Source organism: Galleria mellonella, unplaced genomic scaffold (genome assembly GCF_026898425.1).
Source record: "Galleria mellonella isolate WM207_F2 unplaced genomic scaffold, CSIRO_AGI_GalMel_v1 utg1260, whole genome shotgun sequence".
NCBI lineage: Eukaryota > Metazoa > Arthropoda > Insecta > Lepidoptera > Pyralidae > Galleria > Galleria mellonella.
Genome location: NW_026441985.1, coordinates 410101 through 435863, shown reverse-complemented (window position 1 = coordinate 435863; position 25763 = coordinate 410101). Strand labels below are relative to the sequence as shown.

General features: G+C 30.3%; 1 protein-coding gene across 3 annotated transcripts in view; it reads left to right on the top strand.

Annotated features, from left to right (window-relative positions):
* Positions 1 to 25763, top strand: part of LOC113515402 (tyrosine kinase receptor Cad96Ca) — a 116047-nt gene that overhangs the window by 57721 nt on the left and 32563 nt on the right. The window lies entirely within an intron of this gene.

Below are 25763 nucleotides of genomic sequence, written 5' to 3'. Positions count from 1 at the left end.
TTAAAAATGTTATGTGTAACAAACTAGTGACTTAGTGGTTAGCATCAAAATTTAATTAAACATCTTTTAATTAACATTTTAAAATTGAATTTTTCAATTCATTTGAATACAAAACTTTTGATTCTATCATGGTGTTCATAATGGTAGTCGTTTAAAACGTTTTAAATCTTTTCACGGCCGGTACTGTTTCAGGAAAACACGAAAAACCTTTTAAAAAATTAGGAACTTTAGCACCAAGCTTAGCATGCTATTACAAAATACCTAAGACATTTATATATCTGAAGCCCTAGATACATAATCAAAGATTTAAAAAATGTCCTTATATATAAATTTTGGTATTATATTTTTTTTATGAAATATATTAATTATATCAGAAGAGATTTAAAAAGACTACTTCCACTGTAAATAACAGCATTTTTTTTGTATTTTTTTTTATGTTTGTGTCTTCATAAATATTCTTTTTTATCTGTCATTTTTATTATTTTTTTATTTAAGGAATATATATCATTATTTCTATTGCTTTTTTATTATTATTACATATTTTTTATTCTTATTATTGACCATTGATATTTCATGAATTTAATAATTGACTAAATAAAATAATTGAACCAATTTTTTTTTCATATTTTAATTTGTTTTTCTTATTATGTAATTAATAAGAAAAACAAATTATATTTTTTTAAACATTTTAAATTATTGAACTTTTGCCTTCAATATTTGCACATTTTTCATTTTGTAATTCAAAAGAATTAAATAAGGTTCTCAATTCGATTGTATTTTTTTTATGTAGAACCTGTTTCTTTATAACTCACGTCTTTTAATATCCAATATATTATTAATAATAATTCATTTATTTGGAAAAGTTTTTACTGAACAAAGTTTTTTGCATCTAAACAATCAATCAATCTCTTTATTCATACAGATTAGATACCCATGTATAATTATAATAATTACTATAGAAAATAATATTGAGTTAAGAAAAAATGCAATAATTACATTTACAATAATCACATTAATACAAAATTCAAATCCATTCTTTTGTCATTTAAATAGTCATTTTTGTACAGAGAGTGTAATAAAAACGTCATCTGGAAGTTTATTATAAAAACGTAGTCCCCATGAAAGATGTTTTTTCTGTAGGATCTAATAATTTTTAAAAAGATAATTTTTACTACATATTATATTATTATACCTGTTTGCTTTTTTTATTATTATTACATATTTTTTATTTCTATTTAGTGATCATATATGGGAGCCCCATTGCAACTTATAATCAACTACTATGATATCTTCAAATCTAATTAATAGCTTTCACTTTTGGATATGGAAAATCTGATACATTTAGTTTTTTTTGAATTAAGTACTAATTATTTGACGTAAATATCAAATAACAAAGAACATTTACATGGTCAAGGTTATGTTAACTTTATTTGAAGTTCATCATTTTTTTTACGGTATCATTCATGTATACAAGAAAAAGAAAAGGACCCAAAATAGATCCCTGAGGCACACCCATTTCAATATAAGATCCACTAGAATTGACACCGTTTACTTCTACTATTTGAATTCTTGAATTTAAGTAAGATTTTAAGAGATCTAAAGACTTATTTCTAACTCCATAATGTTCAAGCTTCATTAATAAAGTTTTATGATCGACGCAATAATGCCTTAGAAAGATCACAAAATACACCAATTACATCTTGTGAATTCTCCCATGATGCATTGCATTAAATTAATTTCAAATGCATCGTCCTTTTGTAAATCCATATTGTTGCTTGTGGAGTAAGTCACGTAAATTGAAATGGTCTTTTGTAGAAGAATTAATTTTTCGAAAATCTTATAAATACTGGTAGAATTGAGATTGGCCTAAAGTTGTATATCACCAGACTTAAATAACGGCATTATTTTACAAATTAATTAATTCCTTGATCAATACTCTTGTTAAATATTATAGCCAGATATTTCATTTATTACAGATTTCATTACCTTTACTGACATACCCCAAATATCTTCCGTATTTTTCAAATTGAGAGAGTTAAAGGCTTTTATTATACAAGAAGAATTTATGTAATGAAACCTAAAATCATAGATAGATACAGGAACTCACAGTGTTTTTTAATAAATGTTTAGCTAAATCAGGTGATGAATTTAATGATTTTGTTGCTTTTAAAGGTATTGTTGAGAAAAAATTTTCGAAAACTTGAGCAACTTGATCATTTTTATCAACGATACCATTTTCAGTTTTCAGCCTATATTTTAACTGACGACTTTTTGTTACCTATTTCCGTGTTTATTATGTTCCATAGTCTTTATTTTGTCTTTAGATGTTGTAATTTTACGTTTTAAGTGAAGTATCTTAGCAGCGTTACACACTCTTTTAAATATTTTTGAGTAATTTTTCACATATTCAACAAAAATAGGTACTTTAGTATATCATACAGTTGATACATATTCTCTCTACTTTTTCTAATACCAAACGTAGACCATTAATAAATTTTGAATTCTTAATCTTTGACTTCTTAATTGGAAAATTATTATCAAAATGAGATTTTACTAATGTATTGAAAAATCGGTCATATAATGTACTAGGATTTATATTATTATCATCATACTTTAAAAAAGGTAGGCTTTCCTTTAATCTATCCCTGAATTTCTGCAATTTATATGCTGTTGTTGGTCTATAGAGTTTATAGGTATCTTCCGTAATTTCACTACATGTAAATGTCACACTTTGTCCGCAATTTTGTTATTTATGTTAATGATAGCTGAATTAGGCTACCATTAACATTAATAATCCAGGGGAAATGTGGTCTGACTGACCTATTGATCCATTACACTCTACCTGGTCGATCTCCACGCGGTTCCGTTTGGAAACCATCATAGTTAATTCTAGTGGAATTCGTCACAATGGGCGAACTGATCTGCTTCATCGTCACTTATCATTTTTCATTGGTGCCCCGTCAGCGAATATCGATAGCGCGGGCGGGGTTACCATTCCACTATCACCCATTAAAAAAATTAATAATCCTAAGTAATATTATAAACAATAATATTTAACTATATTTTAATAATATTATCTTACACTTACTTTTGTAATTGTAACAATTTTTTTTGGTTCCAATAAAATATATTATATTATTTTTATTATATCAAAATCGATTATGATGAACTTTGGTACAGAGATAGATGTGACTTTGAAGATGGTTACAGGTTACTTTCTCTTGCGAAAAACTTACAGGAGTTGGAGTGAACGAGGGGTAACTTTTGTATGAAACTTTCGTCGTCAGATTTGCTTCAAACTTTGCAAAATTATACATAATTAATGTATACATATTTCTTTTATTAAATTACTCCGTTAAGGGGGTAAGTTTCTTTTTATAACTATTTTATCCCTACCTATATCAATAACTAGTATTACTAGTTTACACAAGCAAAGCCAGCTAGATAAGAGCCAGCCCACTTGACCAACATGACCCTAATAAAGAAAAGCCTACGTCCAGCAGTGAATAGTTAACGGCTGATATGATGACATAGGGGAGGGGAGGATGGGTTAGGTCGACCTCTACGTGGTCCCCCCTGGAAACCATTGTGCTGTGTTATATATATATATATATATATATATATATATATATATATATATATCAAACTGCTCGTATCTCAAAGCAATTTTCCCCATTTAAATGAATTGAAATGCTATTAATCCGTAGTCCCAAAAAACCATCTCAGTTGTTTTTGTTAAGTGTTAGTCTGAGGTGGGAGAAACTTATTCACCAACATCCACTCCGCATGTTGGAGTCGTATGTAACAGTGTAGTATGCGATTCCTCGTATCTCAAATCTTGCTCTCATCTCAAAGCAAAATATCGATCGCTCGGCGGCTCATATCTCAAAACAGTAGTATATTAGGGCACTCGTATATCGAGGTACCACTGTATTACTAAGATTTTACAGTTATATTAAAATTGCGTGCCATGAGAGTACCATCTCTAATCTCTAAATAGTATAAAACAAATTGGCTATTCGTGTCTGTTTGTATATCCAATTATATCTAAATTACGCAACGTACTTACGAGTTTGATACTGGTTTCACTATCGTTTGAAATTTTCAAGAGATTCTCAATTCGGTTTTTTTATGTTTGTAACTTCATAACTTTATTAGTTGTATACCGATTTGAAAAATTCTTTTTTTTTATCTGAAAGGATATACTTATATATTGGTTTCATAGAAATTTTATCAAAATCAGATTAGTTTTTTTTTTGTATTATTCTCCAGTTCATTAGTTTAGTTTTTAAATCAAAATAACTGGTTTTCCCACAATTGAAGTTGTTTTTTTTTTTCCTGGAACACTATCCTAATAAAAACAAAGGATGTCTACAATTTGCATCCACACGAAGTCGGAAATTTCGCTAGCATATAAATTTATATTTATTATCAACACATTTTTTTTTATACTACTTAGAATGGCAAACAAGCTAACTGCCCACTTGATGGAAAGTGATAACCGTCGCCTATAGACATGAGCAGTACCATGGACATAACAGAGTATACTGTTTCGCCCATGATACCTCCCATGCGTTGCTATTCCTGAGGACTTAGGTGTTATTCCTCTGTACCCAGTAAATTCACATATTTCTATAATACAAAACAAAAAGGAATTTAGTTATGCATGAGGAAATATTTTATATAATCATTTATCATTATTGTCGTATATTATAAATATGTAACTAATTTGATCATAATTATGTTCATTAATTTAATTAAATTGTCCTTACTATGTGATTTTTTTATTGCATTTTAGTAGCAATGGCTAGTTCTATTAATAATCTATTTGGTATGAAAAAGGACAAGTCTATTGTTTGTCCTAGTACATAGAAAAAATCGCAGCACCAGTTTGAACATATTAGAAACTGGGTTCTAAAATGCATTAGAATTCCTCAAAGTATTAGATGTTCTTAGAAAGTACTAGGATATAAGGAGGTACGAGTAGGTCTAGCCTAGCGTTCCCTACGGCACGCAATCCAGAACATATACGAACACATACGTACGTACCCGTCTATGATCCTTGTGACTGTTTCGTTCTAACACATGAAAAGGAGGGAGACGACAAACGGGTTTGTGTCTAGCGTAGGTGTATTGAATAGGGTTAGCATGTCGGGTTGTCTCGTTGTAGCGGTAGTGTGGATGAGCTTTTCTTAGTCTATCTACACACGCTACTCCTATTGTACTAGGATAACAGGATATTGTAAGAGATGTGCGAATAAATAAAATGTGAACTCGTAGATTGGCCTTATTACTGCGTACATAAATATTAAATCGATATAATAAATAATAACAGTTAATACATGAGGTTATAGAAAAAAATTTTTTTGTTTACGAGCCAAATGTTATTGTAAAATAGGTAGCGATTATAATCGAAAATAATATGTTAATTATTATTATAGGTTTCTATCTTTTAACAAACTCACTTTTACACTTACAATATTAGTAATAAAGTAAGGACATTAGAAATAAGGATAAAATGTAAATAAGGATTCTAATAGAAACCAAATTGGTATGTATTATATAAATAAATTGTGTCTTACTAACTTCTCTGTAAACCGGACAGATGGGCATTCCATAAACGTTTTTAATTATTACCGGGTTTCGCATTTGAAAAAAAACTTGAACAGTACGATTTCTATCAGCTTTCGTTTTAAAAAAAAGTCGATTCCATTTTATGAGCACAACGACGATAGTAGTTTTATGTCTCATCGATTACAATAATAACTGCAGAGCAACTAATCAGTTAATAGATTTAGTAGATATTTATTTATCTACTATTATTTTAAATGACAGTAGATAAATAAATATTATTAGAAACTCTTTTTATTGATTTTTATACGTTTTAATCAAAATGCTTTATAATTTAAAATAAGAATTTTGTGTAAAAGAAACAGACCTATGATTTAAAATTTGAATATGGAATAAGAACTTTATTTCATTCTTTTTTATCGTTTGTATTTAGAAACAATAAAATTAAGCTTACTCAGACAACCGAGAGTTCTGTGTATTAAATAAACATCTTTCAAATATAACTTTCTTGTTCAATTGTGTACACATAAACACATGTACTAGGGTTACTGTGTAAATAAATTTATAACTTAAACAAATGTAACTAGTAACTGAGAGTGCATAGTTTTAAAGTACACATTATTTAGTAAAGCCGGTTTATATATTCTCTAAAGAGGTTCGAACATTCTGCTGCACGCGGTCGCTTGAAATATTAGTTTTGTTTCCCAAAGTTCTTGATAGTTTAAATGTTTTTGCTTAAAAAATCTTGCCGCACTATTAAGCTTGTTGGTGCGCATTTTATTAGTATTCAAACACACGCCTGAGACATTAAATTTATGTCTTAGTATTGTTGAAAATAGACTTTAAGGCAATTTAAAAACTTGATCCAATATGGTATATACCTTAACTTAGGAGTATAAGAAAGGTCTACGACCTCTGATATCATCTGATATATCTTGCAGTTTGCAATAATCAATAATTGCTAGATATTAACTCTCAATCGTCATTTTTAACATATTTTGTATCATTTAAAAGGGATTAGCGAACGAATAGTAATAAATATTGGTATTGCCTCTACAGAGCGATTTAGGAACTAAAATTAATTTTATAAATGAGTTCTATTTCCAATTGAGAGCTAGCGGTGCTATTTATCAAGGAAGCGTGCATCTTATTCATTTAGCAATTAGGAAGCAATCTTGCTAAGTAATAGCTACATTTTTGATATATTGTATAAATCGATCATGGAATTATCGTACAGGATTTGTAAAATAGGTATCCTACTATTATAACTAAAATTAAAATATTGAGATCGAAATTCGACGTAAAATAGTAAAAAAAAGATGAAAACTGGCCATCGTGTTCACTCGATAAACAATAATAATGATGGCAGTATGTGTATGTGTTGTTGCATCCCTAGTATATATATTGTTGTTTGTCCACTACTGGACATAGACTATTCCCATAAACTGTCATAAGAAACGGTCCTGAGCCACTTATATCCTTTGATTCTAAAATGTATTTGAGATCGTCACTCCATCTAATGGGAGGTACTCTTACATTGCGTTTGCCCGTACAATATTGCCACACAAGAACGTTTCTTCCCCATCGGTTAACGGTTCTTCTAGCAATATTATTACCTCATTGCCACTTCAGCTTGTGTACTAATACAGGCATATTATTGTTGTATGGTCCCGACATAAAATGGACCACCCATTCTTTTCCCATGGATATCGTAAGAGGCAACGAAGGAAATTTATCGGGCTAGAGATGAACAATAGCGTCCCTCTTGAAATATCGCTAAAGTCTAACTGCGGTTGCCAACCCGCTTGCCAAGCGTGGCAACTATTGACTTAACCCCCCAATCTATGGGGGAGGCTTATATTCAACAGTGGACAGATATGGGTGATATGATGAGTTGAGTGAATCAGTGCGTAGTTAAAGCATAGTAATATACTGCGTAAAAAGTAAATAAATAACTTTTGTGTGTGGTATTTTGTTTAATATGAAAAAAATGTCCCACACTAAATGTATATCTAAATTTAATATATTTATAAGAGTCAGCAAAACATTCTCTAAAAACGCATTATGTATAGGTAGTAACTGAATGTTAGATCATAAATCTACAAAATCATTATCCGTGGCTTCATGTTCACACTGAAAAGAAAAAAATATTGGCCTTCGCCTTTTTTTATCTATGAATTCACGAATTTAATGCCACCTGGCTATAAATATCTATGGTTTGTGCACCTGCCGATCGTTTATTACTTTATAGTTCTAGTCTTTTAAAAATGTTCGTACTTTCTATCTATTAGTAGGGTCGATTTTGAGTGATCATTTTTCTATCCTTAAAATTAAAATTTCTTATGAAAATAAAATCTTTATTGTAAGAATCAATATGAATTAAATTTCAAATAGGTTTAAGTAAAAAAAACGGAATTCAAAGTTAGCAAACATAAAAAAATAAACGAGTTGTCAGCCGCTTCCTTTTTTAAAATCCGATGAAAAAGAAAATAGAATTATAACAATCTAAAGAACTTTCTACCCTATCCTAGTTGTTATTTACGCTATGGTCTTATTATTATCTGTGGTATTAGTAAGTAGAAAATTTCAAATTTCGAGAGTCACTCATTTGGGTCACGCGTTAATATGTAAGACAAACATTCAGTTTCTAATCTTACATGTATATTAAACGGATTTATTCGTACGATAAATGACAGAGTAAGAATATAGTGTGTTATCGTTCTGTTTCATCTCCAGAATGTAACAGGCGACTAAGGAAACAAAGCAATACCAGTGAAAGAAAGGGCTAACTCATAATAAAAGTATAACAGATTTATCATAATGATAATAAACTACTTTATAATGTAATCTTTAATCTAACGATATTTTTAACCGAAACAGAGGAAGGTTCACAATTTGTTTATATTTTTTTTTTATGTTCAATTCTGTCAGTTCTATACCGATTGGAAAAATACTTTTTTAACTGTAATATTACAGTTTGGTTCCGTAGAAATTTTATCGAAATCGGTTCAGGAGTTTAGTTTTTTAATCTAATTACCTACTTTTGTTAAAATTGAAGTCGAAATGACTATTAAAAATTACATTGTGACAAAATAATACTATAAAATTTTTTGAAATATTTATGTAAGTAGGTAAATTTACATATATTTATATTCATATATTACAGCGTTTATTGGTATGTACCATTATCAAGCTTTTCAGAATTGATGTGAATTGTTTCTGTATTCACACATTATTGTCACTATGTAGGTGAGTACTCAATACGAAGCACCATTGGCAAGTACTAGACGCAGTTTCCGCCTGAATGAGGTGGCATGGTGTCCACAAGAAAGTTCACATCACATAACTTCGCTTTGACAGTACCAACCAATAAGTATACACGACCTTGTCAGTTACATACATAACCGTGACGTGCGAGAGAGACAAACGATGGCAGCTGCATGTGAGTCTATGTGACCTTGATATATGGTATGAGAGTCTCGCCGGTGCGACACGTATGTGTTGGACGCTACCAAGCCAGCATAAATGCATTGGAGGTTCGATGGAAATGATGTGAATTTATATTCGACCTTTCACGTACGCATTTAAGTTCTAATATTGTTTGATGGGTATTGGAAAAATCAGGAAACAACGTATAGTGTGTGTTCAAGGTGTTTCATACGCAACGTTTGTGCATTTAGCTTGCTTGTAGTAAGTACCACTTAGGAGGAACAAGTTTGTGTGAGTGAGTGTAGGTATTAGTATAGTACCTACTACACTTACAAACATATTATAAACTCCTAATATAATATAGAAATAGTTCGATATCTATAAACACCTAATATTATAATTAAAGAATAAATTTTGTTTGTTGGTTTATAAAATGTAGAGGGTCACAGTGAAAAATAATATTCTTTAGAACAACAATATATATATATATATATATATATATATATATATATATATATATATATATATATATATATATATATATATATATATATATATATATATATATATATATATATATACATATACGATACAACAATTTGAATAGAAACAAAAACCGCTTAGAAAAATAATATTAACATATATATGTGGCCAGACTTAAAATTACAGCATGGCCACAAAGAATCTTATGGACTGTAAAATAAAACATAGTGATAAGAGGTGGCGAATATTGTAACAGGGAATTTGAGAGTGCGTGTTTAATGCGTAAGAGAAATGAGTTCTATGGCTCGAACGTTTAGGGCATCTCTCTCATCAGGGAAAGGATGTATGTAAACTTTTAAATAAATGTGGCATGAATGTAAATGTTAAGGAGTTACATAATTTACATAATTGTGATGTATGTATGAAAGGTAAAATGTCCATGTTGCCCTTTCCCGTTACTGAAGGACCTTGCAACGAGAAATTAAGAATTGTATACACTGATATAGTCGGTCCAATGAGAGTACAGTCAAGAGTAGGCTCAAAGTATTTCATTACTTTTATTGATGACTGTACACGTTGGTGCGAAGTATATTTTCTGAATGCAAAAAGTAAGGCTTTAGAACAACAATATATATATAATATAAAAATGAATTTGTTGACATTTTAAATTAAACGACGCTTTAAAAGGTGAAGAACAAAATATAAATTGTCTTGTTTAATTACACATCTGACATTTTAATAATGATCAATAAATACCTAAGTAACCTTACCTCTTTTTAACCTCCAACGCAAAAAGAGGGGTATTATAAGTTTGACGCATCTGTGTCTGTCAGTGGCATCGTAAAAAATAACAAACTTAAATAAAATACAACCGAGGAACCTTCTTCTTTTTTAAAGTTTGTTGAGAAGTATGTCAGTTCCAAAGAGTTGTTTGGCTCTTCAGTCATTATTCGATCTAATTAACCAATATGAAAGTAGCAAGGTATTAACTCCTATGAATATTTTAAATGCGGAAGATTGTAATTATGGATGAATGGACGTTACTCTTTCACATAAAAACTGCTGAACAAATTTGAATGAAATTAAGTGCACGGATAGGTTATATTCTAACTTAGCACGCAGTACATTTTATATGCTGATTCATGCAGGTAAAATCGCGGAAAACAACTAGTAATAAATAATTATAATACATGTATTTTTAATCTATGATAACAAAAAGGATAGAAACTGTGGCTCCCTCTTTCTACGGTCTTTATAATTTATTTTATTATTTCAGCCATTACCTGTCCACTGCTGAACATAAGCCTTCCCCATAAGGGGAGTTATGCCAGTAGTTGTCACGCTTGGCAGGCGGGTTGGCAACCACAGTTAGACTTTTAGAGAAGTTTTAAGAGAGACGCTGCTGCCCATTCCTCGCCTTTCCTTAGTCGCCTCTTACGACACTCACTCTATTTTATACATATATAATAGTATATAATAAAATAAATATTATATTTTAATGAACTACGTGTATTTTGTATAAAAAAATATAATCAACTAATTAAAAAGACAATTTACCCGCGACTTTAATAACCAGGATAAAAAAATAGGCTATATCCTTCTCCGTCCCATATAGCATGCATATACTAAATTTAATAATGATCGGTTAAGCCGTTAAGACGCTAAAAGGTAACAAACAAACTCACTTTCACATTTATAATATTCGTAAGGGTTTCGACATCGCCAAAAGGTAGATACCATGTTATATCACTTTGTTTTCTGATACTTCAAGGTCAGCAGCGACGTAAAATGTTTATTAACATCCGTGTCTATAGTAGCCAATAAGGTTTGATGTAAGTATTTAATATCCGCTTGTATCCGTTAATGTCATAATCGTGGTTATGGCCCTCAGGCGATACAGTTTTTTTTTTTATATAACGAATGTAGCAACCAACCAGACAGCCTCTCTAATGGTAAACGGTTACCATCCTATGAACACTGCAATCGGGAGTGTCAAATGTGTATAGCCAACCCTAAGGAATTTCAGTGTCATCTTTTAAGTGGTAAATAATAAGCAGGGTATTCATACTTGTATAAAAAATGAGATAGATACTATTCCGACAATTCTATACAAAGTACATCAGAAGGAAACATTGTACAAAACTCGTCTTCATATTTATATATTTCATATTTGCCTTTCTAAATATTCATATCGTAAAAAAAATTATATTTCTAAAAAATTTCATCATTTGAGAATAATGATAATGAATCATCATCAGTTAAGAAATATTTTCCTATTTTAAATATTCGTATTATAAAAATGTATATTTCATTCACATTTAAGAATGATATTGATGAATTATGATATCATCATTAATTGAGATGCATTCTTAATATGTCACTTTGACTCAACTCGAAAAAATATTTTGAAATTCCATAGATAAATACAATTAAAATAAATAATAAAAACTTTCATAATGTTCTAACGTTTTTTTGTACTTATTTATAGATCAGTAGTAATAGATACTTGTAAAAAGTTTAAAAAAAAATTGTGTTGAACAATTGGGGAAAGTTATTTAGTTTCATAAGGTTTCGAGATTTGAGTATATACATCCCACCAAAAACATAAAATGTAAAAATATGCCAAGTCTCACAACACAGTTCATTCATTACAAAAAGTTGTAAAACCTCATATAAAACCAAGTCAGTTATTTTAGTAAGTGTCTAAGCACCTATTTAATAATTTTGTTATAAATTATTATGTAACCAATTACCTATCAACATGTATGGTGACCGTATCAATGTTAGACATCTTTATTTCTATAATAATTATACAAGTAATGACAATTGTATGGCACCATTTGTAAACCATAAAGTATAGGTATATTAGCATTAAAGCCAGTTATTGTGTGTTCTTTTAGTAAGGGCGAATAATATATAGCAATATCTATATATTATAGTTACATACATTGGCTTAATAACAGATATATTAGATATCGGTCATCCAGGATATATATATATATATATATATATATATATATATATATATATATATATATATATATATATATATATATATATAAGAAGAATCCGCTCGTAATGAACACAGATATCCAACTGATATGGGCGATATCGCAATAGGTGGTTATAAATGTCTAGAAAACTCAATATATCGCTTCAAGAAAAGGATGGTACGACTGTGCTCAACATGACGGGTGCACTGCCGTGCCTCCTGATCACAATAAACCCTTTATTATAAGCAAAGCGTTCAGAAATAGAATACTAATCTGCTTTAAATAAAATCAAAACCAAATTCGAAGAAGTAATAACGTCATTTGTTAAAGTAATCGTATTACTCTGTAATCCAATATAATTATGCACAATGTAATTGTGCTTTGCAGCTTACAGTCTATTTTTGTGTATACCATCAAAAGAGGAGTAGGATGTAAATTTTGTCTTTATTTATTTAGGAACTTTGATCTACTTTGAATACGACAGTCCTATTATACCTTAATCAAATTTAGAATGTCACATCATGAGGTTTATTCTAATTTAAAAGATGTTCCAGTAATAAAACATTTAATACAGTATGTGATCAATAATGTTTCGTTACATTTTTATCTATGGTTTCAATCGTAAAGCAGTTGTGTTTGCATGGCTGTGTTTCGGTTTGAAGGGTGGGATATGGCGTAAATTTACTGGGTACGGAGGAATAACACCTGAGTGCTCAGGAATGGCAACGTATAGGGGGTATCATGGGCGAAACAGTATACCCTGTTATGTCCGTGGTACCATCTTTTACCACTTTCCATTAGGTGAGCCGTCAGCTTGCTTGCCATTCTAAGTTGTATAAAAAAAAATTATCCAACTTAGAATCGTCGCTTATAAACATGAGCAGCATCATGGACATACCAGAGTATACTGTTTCGTCCATGATACTCCCCATGCGATGTCATTTCTGGAGGCTACGGTGTTATTCCTCTATACACTGTAAATTCACTGCCATATCCCACCCTTCAAACCGAAACACAGTTATGCAAACGCAACTGCTTCATCGTAGAAACACGAATGGGACAGAATGATTTTGTTTTTTGAGATCTGGCTTTGAATAATATCAATATTCTAGTGTAAATACTCGTATAAGATAAAAATTTCTTACAATAATGAGAAAAATTTGAATTTCATAACGTCGTTTTATATTCATCATTTTAGTGGTTATAATTTAGGATTGTTTCACAAAAAAATCTACTTAAATTGTGACAAAACCAATTATTTTGATGTCGTTTAAAAACTAAACTACTGGGATTATTTAGATATTTTTTTATGAAATTAATCTGCAAGTATATCCTTTCTGATAAAAAAGAATACTGTAATAAACATAAAAAATATAACTGAATTAAGAACCTTCTTTTTGAAGTAGCTTCTTTGTGCAAGGATTTACACAAACTGACAAACATCGAAAGGTTAGGTAATGTGTTAACTGTTACACCAACAAATGAATCAACTAAATCAATTTGTTAGTGTATTTTTACACTTAAGTGTGCTGTAACAGAGCTCCTAAATAGAAAGTTGAGATGGTAAATTCGATTGTATTGCAATAAGAAAAATATAGGGAAATATAAATAAATGTAGTTTATAATAAACGTGAAATGTGTATATTACATAGATGAAGTTTGAAAATACCAGCCATAATAGGTAAGTAAATATTTAGCTAAATTGATAAGTCCAAAATAATTTGTTTTACTTTCATTATTATTTTCTACTGATCAATATTATGGGGAAGTCAATTGTAATAGGGGAGTGTAATATATAACAATATCTATATATCGACCAAATCCTATTAGTCTCATCTAATTAATATAATAAAACTGTAATTGCACGATGTTTTACATGGGAGTTATTAAAGAAAAAATAAAAGGAGTAGTTTTAATAAGACCAGTAGATACTAAAAGAATATTTTTTAGAAATGTTGTCTGTCTATCTGCATGCTTATTCCAGAATCCAGAATGTTATAGGCACAAGAATAAAAATAATGTTGTAAAGATTATATTCATGGAACACAAGTGGCCATAAATATAGAAAGAGAGTTAAATTCTTAAGTTTAGTGACATATACTATATGACATATCTTAAAAGGAAGTGAATACTAAGGTTACTACATATAGAGGCAAGCCTAAGTTACATTTGCTCTAAATTAACTAAACTGACCAAAAAGATCACGATGCGCATACTGAGTTTTGTTAAATACTATTTATATAGTGTTTTAAATATTTTTTTTAAGTAGGACCGATAAAATTTGATTCCAGTTAATCAATATATTTTAGACACACAGAGAAAGCAGCGTATACAGTTGTTAATAATAATATTATAATAAACTATTTCTTGAGCACAAAAAAAAAAAAAACAACAAAAGAACATTATGTCGGAGACAACAGGCGTACTTAGCACTGTAAGCTATCGCTTGCAATCTCCCTGATCGTTACAAGAGACTAATTGATATACGGTTACGGAAACTTGCAACACAATAAGTAAAGGAAAGAAAGAAAGAAAAGGAATCCTTTTTTACAGTGGGTACCGTGTAAGTTTCTACTAAGAAATTATTTTTAGAAAATCCCACCGGAAAACGGGTTCGGCGCAGCCAAATCCCTTAATTCTATTATGTCTGTACTAATATAGACAGGCACAAGTAGATCTTGCTGCGCAAAATAACAACAACTTCAAATGAAACGAGAAAAATCAATATTGACTAGTTACCTCGTAATTCTTATAGTAAAATGGATAATTGGCTCTAATTAAAAACGAGATGTTATCGGTCTTATCACAGAAAACATAAATTTGTAATAGACAGGTATTAAGTACATATTTAAACGTCGTACAATAACCTATTTAAGATCTATTTACGTCTGAACAAAAGTATGTCTAATTGAAAATAAAATGAGCTTAAAGTAATAAATATACCCATAATAGTCTTTAAATTTTAGTGCATAAAATATTAAATAAATATTATTATACTGATTAAACAATATTTATCCCTTAATAAATGTTTGCGAACATAATTTTTTAAAAATATTATGCTTTTACATAATGATAATATTCCCAGAAACTTATATAAATAATTAAGAAAAACGAAGAAAACTTTTTTTGTTATCGTTTTAAGCTGTTACCTGTTGTTCCATAGATATGAATTTAGATAGATGGAGTTATTGCATATAGTCATATGAACTTTAATCTTATATTTTAAAGGTACATTATTAAATTTATATTTCACAAAAAAAAAGACTTTAACTGTGACAAAACGGGTTATTTTAATTTCAAAACTATACTGCTAAACGGATTTCACAAAATTTTCATGGGATCAATCAATAAATACTTATAGTTAAAGAAAATAATTTTCCAAATCGATTTGGAACTGATGGAGTTACGAGGTAACAAACATAACAAAAATACAACCGAATTGAGAATCTTGTTTTTGAAGTTGATTAAAAAGTACCAAATTGCTGTCAACTATTTCGATTCTGACAATTAATATGAAATGTTTAATGATAAAAAATTAAATTTTAAATATGCATCAACAGCTTTACACAATTATAAATTATTGTAGCTATGATCACATATATCTGACACTATAGTATATACATCTTATAGAAAAATTTCCTATATTATTGATTGATATGACAGAGATATACACTATATTCCCGTGTGGTCCTAACATAGAATAGGATACCCCTTCCTTTCTCGTAAGTGCCATAAGAGGCAACTAAGGGAGGGCGAGGGAAGGGCAGCAACGTCCCTCTTAAAATAACTTCAAAGCCTAACTACGATTGCTAATCGTGGCAACTACTGGAAAAACCCCACTAGGAGAAGGCTTATGTTCAGCAGTAGACAGTTCAAAGCTGACATGACGATAGTATACATCTTATAGAAAATTTTCCTATATTACTGATTGATACGACAGAGGTACACATACTTTATTTGTAAACCATTTTATTTAGTTTACACTACAATGCTAATATAGTTATATTATTAGCATCACCAATAAAATTTACAATGCAACTTTTAAGCAACGAACGAAAATATTCTTAAAAATATACATTTTTATGTATATGTTACACACCTACCTGTATCATGTGGCTTTATCCACGTGAATCAGAACATACAATATCCCATGTGATGAGTTAGGTTATAACCTACCCGTATTAAAAATTCAAATGCGTTCAGTAGATTTTACGTGAAAAAGTAACAAACAAATCATCAAGTAACAAATCCATGTATAGTTCTAACTTTTTAAGTAATAATATATTCCCCTAATTCTGTCCTATTTAATCTGATATATTATTGTAGTCTATTAAGTTTTTGATCTGCTTTCATGCTCACCTATCATCATTTACTGTTGTTCCGCCAGGGTATACTGATAGCTCAGGCGGGGTTATCACTCTATTATTTTATTTTATTTTATTTAAATAACTTTACTTAAACTAAACTATTTTAATTCATTAAATAATAGATTTTATTCCAAAAAACTAAAAACAGAATACTGACTTTAATCTTGGCAAACCAAGTTATTTTGATTTAATAACCAAAATATTGAAGTAATTTTGATGAAATTTCTATAAAATCAGTCTCAAAGTAAGTAAATATTTTTAAATAAAAAAAAAAGATTTTGCCAAATTAGTTTACAAATAACAGAGTTAGTTATTGGGTAAAAAAAGCATTATAAAATACAGCCGAAATAATTATATTTATATATTTATTATTTTTTTTAAGTTTTGTATTAAAAAATCATACTCCAACTATGTAACAATCGTGCCAATGAAGAAAAAATATGATATTAGTGCGTTATTTCATACTTTATATACATTTCCCATTTCTTCGAAGTGTGTACATTCAGAAAGTTATTAAAGCAATAAATCCCAAACAAGTCCCGTTCATACGAAATCATTATTCAGTATTCTATGGAATTTCATTAATACTCTCTAACTAAATAATAAAGTCAAATGCTCAAACATATAATAGTGCTAATAATACTATTATATTAGGACACTAGCTCTTACCCGCGTCTTTGCTCGCATGAATCCGTATATAAAGTACTCTTGTCTTCTAAGTTAGGTAGTTCTAAGTTAGTTATAATCTATTCAAGTGTCAAATTTAATTCACATTCATTTAATAGATTTTCTTTTATACAGTTTAGAATAGCAAACAAGCTGACAGCCCACCTGATGGAAAGTGGTAACCGTCACCTATAGACATGAGCAGTACCATGGACATAAGAGAGTAGGCTGTTTCGCCCATAGTACTCCCCATGCGTTGCCATTCCTGAGGACTCAGGTGTTATTCCTCTGCGCTCTGTAAATTCACGCCATATCCCACCCTTCAAACTGAAACACAGCCATGCAAACACAATTGCTTCACAGTTGAAACGAATAGGACAGATGTAAACTTTGTGCAAACGACTTTTGCACAAAGTTTCCCTCTGGTAGTTTTTGCATGAAATAGTATAAAACATCTATCTATCCTTAAAATTGTTGTATTTATATTAGAAGTATGTATAAAATGATACGTGAAAATACAATTTATCTAAACTAACTTAAAATTTCAGATTTTTTAACAATTAAGATTAATTGTTATTATCTCTAAAGCCTGACTGTGCCAATTCGCCTGCCAAACGTGGCAACTATTGGCAAACCCCCTAAGGAGGAGGTTTATGTTCAGCAGTGGACAGTTCAGGGCTGACATGATGATGGTGAAGAGTAAATTGAAGAAAAACAATTACTTTAAATTTTAAATACAAAATTTAGAATATCAAACAAATTGATGACTCATTTGATGGAAAGTGGTAACTGTCTAAACCTAAATAGTATTACTAACGTCACAGAATAATAATATACTGTTTAATATCCTTGAACGATGTCATTTCTGAACACTAAGATTTTATGATTCCGTACCCTGTAATTTCACTGCTATATCCCATTCTTCCAACCGAAACATACGCAGTCATAGCTGCTTAGCGACAGAAACACAAGTGGAACATAAGTACTCACGCAGATGACTTTTATACAGCGTTGCTCTGGAAAATTTTGTTTATAAATCAAAGATAAACGTAAATATATTATTTGTGGGTTATTGACTTGTGTTGAGCACTTGTCAAATATGGTATACGTCATCTGGCAATAGTGTTATTTAATAAATTACCTGTCCAGTTGAAAATTGTACATAATCTCAATTCCTTTAAAATGAAACTACGATCCCTTTTATTGAAAAAATGCTATTACTCCGTTAATGACTTTTGTACTGGTGATTAAAGTAAATACTTGAATAAAAAAAATAATTTGACATATATTAGGTATATATGTCAATTTTTTTTTATGGAGGTGACATTGTTGATTGTAAAATATATTTATTATTGCCTTACCTTTGCTTACGTATATCCAGTTGTCACTGATTGTTATTTAAATACTTGTGACACGGGTTCTTTGGATACCCAGTTCAGGCACCAGTTTTCTACAACTTTGATATATCTATGGTATTATTTTAAATGTTTCATTGTACTCAAAAAAGTTGTGAGATTAATAAATAAACATTATTATATTATACCTATTATTATATTGTTATTCAATACTTGTAACATTCAATATGATTTAATGCTTTTTTGAATCATCATACTATTTGGGACACAATGTAATTTTTTTTTTTATAAACGACTTAAAAATCTTCAATTTTTCTTATTAATTTCACTCTTCAAACCGAAATGTGTCTTGCAAGCAAGTTGTTAGACTACTGTAAAATTTGAGGCAAAAGTACTCAATCATATTATTTTTCCTGTCTCCTTATGGTTCATTTTAACATGAAGATACCAAAGTGACTCCTAAAATATTTTATTATCTCTATACATAGGTCTATCTATGACTAAACTGTATGAATTCAATAAAGATTTAATGTAATGGTTTCACATAAAAATGCTGATGCCCGTAACGTCGGTGTAAATCGAGATATAAAGTTGGTTTACAAAGCCTTCACTGTTTTGGACGCAAATGGATTTCTCAGCAGTCAAGATCTTGTTAACATCAAACGGTAGTTTGAGAACTATTGCATTATGACTACATCTATCTCGTGGTCGCGTTTTAAAGCTGTAAATTAGAAAGGGAGAGACGATTCTTCGGTTAAATAAACACGGAACGTTCGGTGAGCGGCCATGCGGGTGAAAGTACAGGCCTCGCACTTTCACTGACAGAATAACCTTGGGTTACGAATGAAATACGTAATATTACAATGTTGCTTATGTATTCATTTCGCGTATTTTGTAACATAGAATAATTTTCACGGCAATGACATTATGAGCTATTTTAATTCTGAATTACAAGAGTGAATGTGCATTTCTTCATACACAAGGATGTATATGACATTATTTTTGGAATATAAAATTCTGTAATGACTGTCTAAATAGTTTTTAGTAATATAACACAGTATATATTTCTTTATTGATTGTTCTAAAAAATATCATGTTTCGTTATAAAAAGGTGGATTTAAACAAACCGAGTAAATACACGTTTTTTTTTCTTTACATCTCCAATAATTGTTTAGTGTAAACAAGTTAAAAGAATTCTAAGAGTAATCTTAAATTCTTTACTAGTTTCTGAATTGTAGTTACAAATAATTCTGTAAATGTATGAATGAATGAAAACTATTTGTCGTTCCCTTCAAAGAAAGGAACTGATTACAAAAAATGACAATATGTACCTAAAAAATAATAAATAATTAGAAAGAAAGAAAGAAAGAAAAAAATTAAATATAAAAACCAAGATAAATAGGCAATAATGGGCGACTTTATTGCTAAATAGGTTCTTGCTCTTCCAGGAAATCTTAGAATAGAGAGAAATATGCGGTGTGTGTTCTGTGTTATGTCCTATAGACTAAATCCACCTTGAGACTTTATCTAATGAGATTAGATACTGAGGATATTCGGTTACTGATTCTCAGTATTATATATAACAAGTCTATAGAACTTTCTCTCTTGTTGTTCAATTATCTAATAGTCCATTATATAAGGTATCTTATTAATAAATACTACTTAAGAGCTTTCATACCAAAGTGTACAACTGAACAGTGTTGGGGGAAAGGGATTGTTAGTAATGGCGACTAAAAATCCCATTGCTAGCAATATAACCAACCAGGTCGTTCCTCGCGGTTCCCCCTGGAAACTATCATGGTTAATTCCTGATGTATTCATCATGATGGGCTAACTGGCCTGTTTTCATTCTCATCAATCACCCTTCACTGGTGCCCCGCCAGCGTATTCCGTTAGCGCAGGCGGGGTTACCATTCCATTTTCACCCATCAAAAAAAAAAAGAACTGAACGGTGTTCACTGGTTAATCAATTAGCATTTTTTTGTTTAATTCCGCTACCAACAGTACGTGTGTGACTGCCAACATTTAAAGATTGAATATTATTATTTTCAACAAATTCTACGACATATTCGTCATCAATTTCCCACACACACACGTCAACATTTTCCAACCGTTATTCAGTCCACGCATATGTTGTAACACGTGTTTTACCTCTGAATAAGGCATCTTCAGGCAATTTAATATATCGCTGCTCCCTAGCTCGCAGTTTGGACTCCGATATAGAAGGTCATACTTCTTCTACTGATAATAAAAATTGACAATATTCAAATATCGGCAGTCACAAACATACTAATGGTAGCGAAAATAAACAAAATAATTATAATCGACTAACCAGTGATGTGAATTTTTCAAATTAACATTTTATTAAGTAACTTCAGAGAATTAAGAAAATTTAAACAATTTTCAATATTTCTGATTAGTTAATTAAAAAAATTGGTCTGATGGTCAACCAAAATGTATGTAACCAAATGCGGTATGGTTGTTATTGAACTATCAGCGAACTACTCGAATATATTAGATTTTGATAGCAGAAAGTTCAAAAGTTTTAGTGAAAAATGTATGTGTAACATATTTTTTATATATATATATTATCAAAGCTCTTTTTTAATAGACCGATCAGAATGACTTTGTCACACTTCAAAATCAATATGGTATGAACACTCTTAAGACAAATGTCAAGTGGTATCTTGACATATAAGAAGTCTTGTAAAAGTTCTATGTAAATATAAGGTCCAATAAAACTCATATACGAATATAAGGGTTTTAAGAGAGCGTTATTTGGCAAAGTAACAGATGAAACTGGAGGGTTGCCATAGACTGTTATTCCCTTCAGTTTATGGTAAAAATGTTGTGTAGCAGCCGTTGTCGCTACTTTTATACCGTCGTATGTTTTTTTTATATTTACAAGGTTGTATGAGATTTTATATTAGCACGTTTTTTGATGAAACCAAAATGAGGATATCTGCAAAAAACCCAAAATGACCGATATAGCGTGAAAGATAAGCATGCTAAAGTGGCAATGGGGTGGTAACATAGCTCGAAGAACTCAAAACCAACGGAGAAGAAGGTACTGTAAGGGTAAGCGCAGTGTAGGACGACTCCCACTAGATGAAGTGACGACCTTGAATACATTGTAGGGAATCAATGGATGCAGGTAACTTAGGACCTTTCCTTATGGCATTCTATGGGAGGCCTATGTTCAGCAGTGGAAAGAAATAATTTAACGAAAATAAGAAATTTAACGTTATGAATTTATAGGTACCCTTTAATTCTTTGTGTAATCTTTTATATACTTTAAACTGCTTTAAATTATAATGTTGAATACATATAAAAACAGAGACACTGATAAATATGGTTTAAATATTAACGCGTAGCCAAAACTACTTAGTCTAGATAACTGAATTTAGAACATAGATTTATTGTATAACGTAACCGTTTGCTAAGAAAGTATTTTTGAAAATGTTAACCTAAAAGAAAAACATTACACAACATGTGCAAAGCCGTGGGTAACAGCTAGTCTATAATATTTATAAGGGTGACATTTCCATTTACATATTATTTACTTAAAATATCTAGTTATAATGGATTAAGCTATTAAATTAATATTTGAGATATTACACTGCTTCACTGATCCACGTTATCACTGCTTTATGGTATTTTAAGTTCTAAGAATTATCAAATAAATTTATTTAATTTCAACTTTACGGCTTTTGAAATAAGATCCTCGTCCTTATTTTAAACTATGCATATTGTTCCATCCCCACACATCAGAACCAGAACGGGCACACATAGTGTGATTTCAGAGGAGCTTCCTCTCGCAAACATTAAAATTGTTGATCTTTCTGTTGAGGCTTTGCAGATAGCATGAGGTTCTTAAAAATGGCGTATTAAGGTTTCCTAAGGGTCAGCAACGCGCGCGTGATATCCTTGGTGTTACAGGCGCTCATAGGTTACAGGAATTCTTATGGGCGGCGGTAGTCACTTACCATCAGGTGAACCGTATGCTCGTTTGTGTGTGTGTGTGTGTGTTACAAAAAGGAAGTCCTCCTAAAAGTGTCCGAATTCTGCTGTCGACGTGATTATTCACATTCCATTCGATTGAGCATCTGACCTTCTTTATTGATTGTAATTTAGTATATATCTAATGATTATATTTAGGAACATACGAGAACAAAATTATGACGTGAAAATTTTGATTAAATTGTTTCATTTATTTTGTAAGGTGACTTTCATATATAATACTCCTCTGTACCACCCACATATCGTCTATCAAACGTAGATCTATTGTCTACAAATATTTACTATACAATATATTAGCTTTAACCCGCGAATTCGTCCGCATGACCTGGATATGTTTACTGACCGAGATAAAAAATATTCTACAGCCTTCTCATCACAAAGGTTGTCTGTAAGAGATTGTCCTAGCGATAAGACTGCCTTTTGTACCTTTTTATGTATATTTTAATCTGTACTTCATGCTACTGTATTTCAGTTGATTTGTTTATACGTTATTGTTTATTTTGCATTTTGGTGCAGTAAAGAGTTAAATAAATAATAAATTAATTAATTAAACTAATTAATTGCTAGAAATTAGTATTTATATTTCTAGTTTTAGAGATGGTTCGCAATACGGTTGTATTACTTTTGTACAAAAGTCGATTGCTTGGGTACCTCTGTCCCATTCGTGTTTCTACCGTGAAGCAGTTGTGTTTGCATGGCTGTGTTTCGGTTTGAAGGGTGGGATATAAAGTGAATTTACTGGATACAGAGGAATAACACCTGAGTCCTCAGGAATGGCAATGCATGGGGGATATCATGGGCGATACAGTATACTCTGTTATGTCCATGGTACTGCTCATGTCTATAGGCGACGGTTACCACTTTCCATCAGGTGGGCCGTCAGCTTGTTTGCCATTCTAAGTTGTATAAAAATAAAAAATAAAAGATTTAGAAAACATTTTTTTTTACTAAAAAGATATATTTATAGATACGATCCTTAAAAATTTTATTAAAATCAGTTCAGTAGTTTAGGTATTAAATCAAAATAACTGGTTTTGCCACAATTGAAATCGATTTTTTTTGTAGATCACAATTTAATTATTTAAATATACAAATAAACCTTTATCTTTTTTTTTATTATTTGGTTATCTTTAATTTATATTTCTTAATGGAAGAACTGTCAATAAATTAAATAAAAAATGTCAGCTTTGTGTTGTAATATTATAAGTTTCTTTTTTTTATAAATAGAGATTTTTAATTGCCACGAACCTTTTTCTTGTTGACAGCTTTTGATAGCAAAATTATAATACCTAGTGTCAAAACTATAGAAAATATGTGAAAAAAATAAACAAAAAACTCACTTGAGAAGCGTGCAACATTTTAAGCGTGCGACCATGAGCTCCCTAACCGGTTTTAGTCGAATCATTTTGTGTTACACGCAAGTCGGTAAAATCAAAAGGTTTCTTTTGGTGTTTACAGACTTAAAAAAATAATACAAAAAAACAGTGATTACGAGTACGTGGCCTCATTGTACACGCAACCACATATACCGCAGTGTATAAATCGTAACGAAAACATATGTTATAATTTATTACGAAACCGTTTAAATATTTATTACTAGCTTTTACCCCCATCTCTGTCCGCGTATCCGGGATATATTAACTTAATGTTCTCCATGTCATAAAATGCGTATATTTTTTTATGCAACTTAGAACGATAAACAAGCTGACGGCCCACCTAATAGAAAATGGTAACCGTCGCCTATAAACATGAGCAGTATTTAGTTACAGTTCTTAGTCGCCTCTTACGACACCCACAGGAAAGGAAGGGACAGATTATTCTATGATATATAGAAGTATATACAAAGTATTTTTATTAACCTACGATGCAATTAATTTGCATAACAATGTTTTTGTGGTTGAATAATTCTCGAACTCGTAAAAAATTAACATTTTTTTCACAAGTATTTTCATTCTAAACTCAATGTTATTGCAAAGTTTTATTAAAATCTGTTAGAAAGTTTTTAACATGAAGCGCAGTTGAAGAAAAGTATAAACAGGAATTCTTAAAAAAAATTTTATTGTAAAAAAATATTCATAATAAACGTACTAACTCAGTTTCCAAGACTTTTTATAATATAGTAATATAAGATTTCCATAAAAAAATAAACTTCAATATGTGAATGAAAGCGAAGCCGTTGTAAATAGCTAGTTTTATATTAATATTAGAAAACTAATTTCATTAAAATACACTTAATTATTGTTTTGTTAAGAGAATCTTATAAAAACATTCCATAGAATGATTTTGTAATTTCCCGGAAGCTATTTCAATTATATTTTGAGTGAATGTCGCGTATTTATTCTGAATAAGTATCGCTTATTATCTCCTAATGAATCGAAATGATTAAAATATTGGGTCAGTACAAACGTACCACAACCTATACGTAAACGTTAAATATTATTTTATGTATAAAATATGGATACAAAATTAAACAAAAGTAATATTAAAAATGCTGCTGAAATCTAGAAGAAGCGTTAATGAGAAAGCGTTAAAAAGAAAAGAAAACCATATTTCATCAATAATACTAATTATTTTCCGAAAGAAAAGTCTTGAAAACGTAAAAAAAATATAGGCCAGTCGATTAGATTTTTTTTTTTATAATATTTTATTATTATTATTTTAGACATTAATTGTCCACTGCTAGATATAGGCCTTCTCCATTAGGAGAGTTTTGCCAGTTGTTGCCACGCTTGGCAAGCGAGTTGGCAACCGCAGTTAGGCCTTTAGAGATACTTTAAAAGAAACGTTGCTGCCCATTCTGCATGCCTCCTTTAGTCGCCTCTTACGTCACCCACGGGTAAGGAAGGGGTGGCCCATTCTATGCCAGGACACACACAACG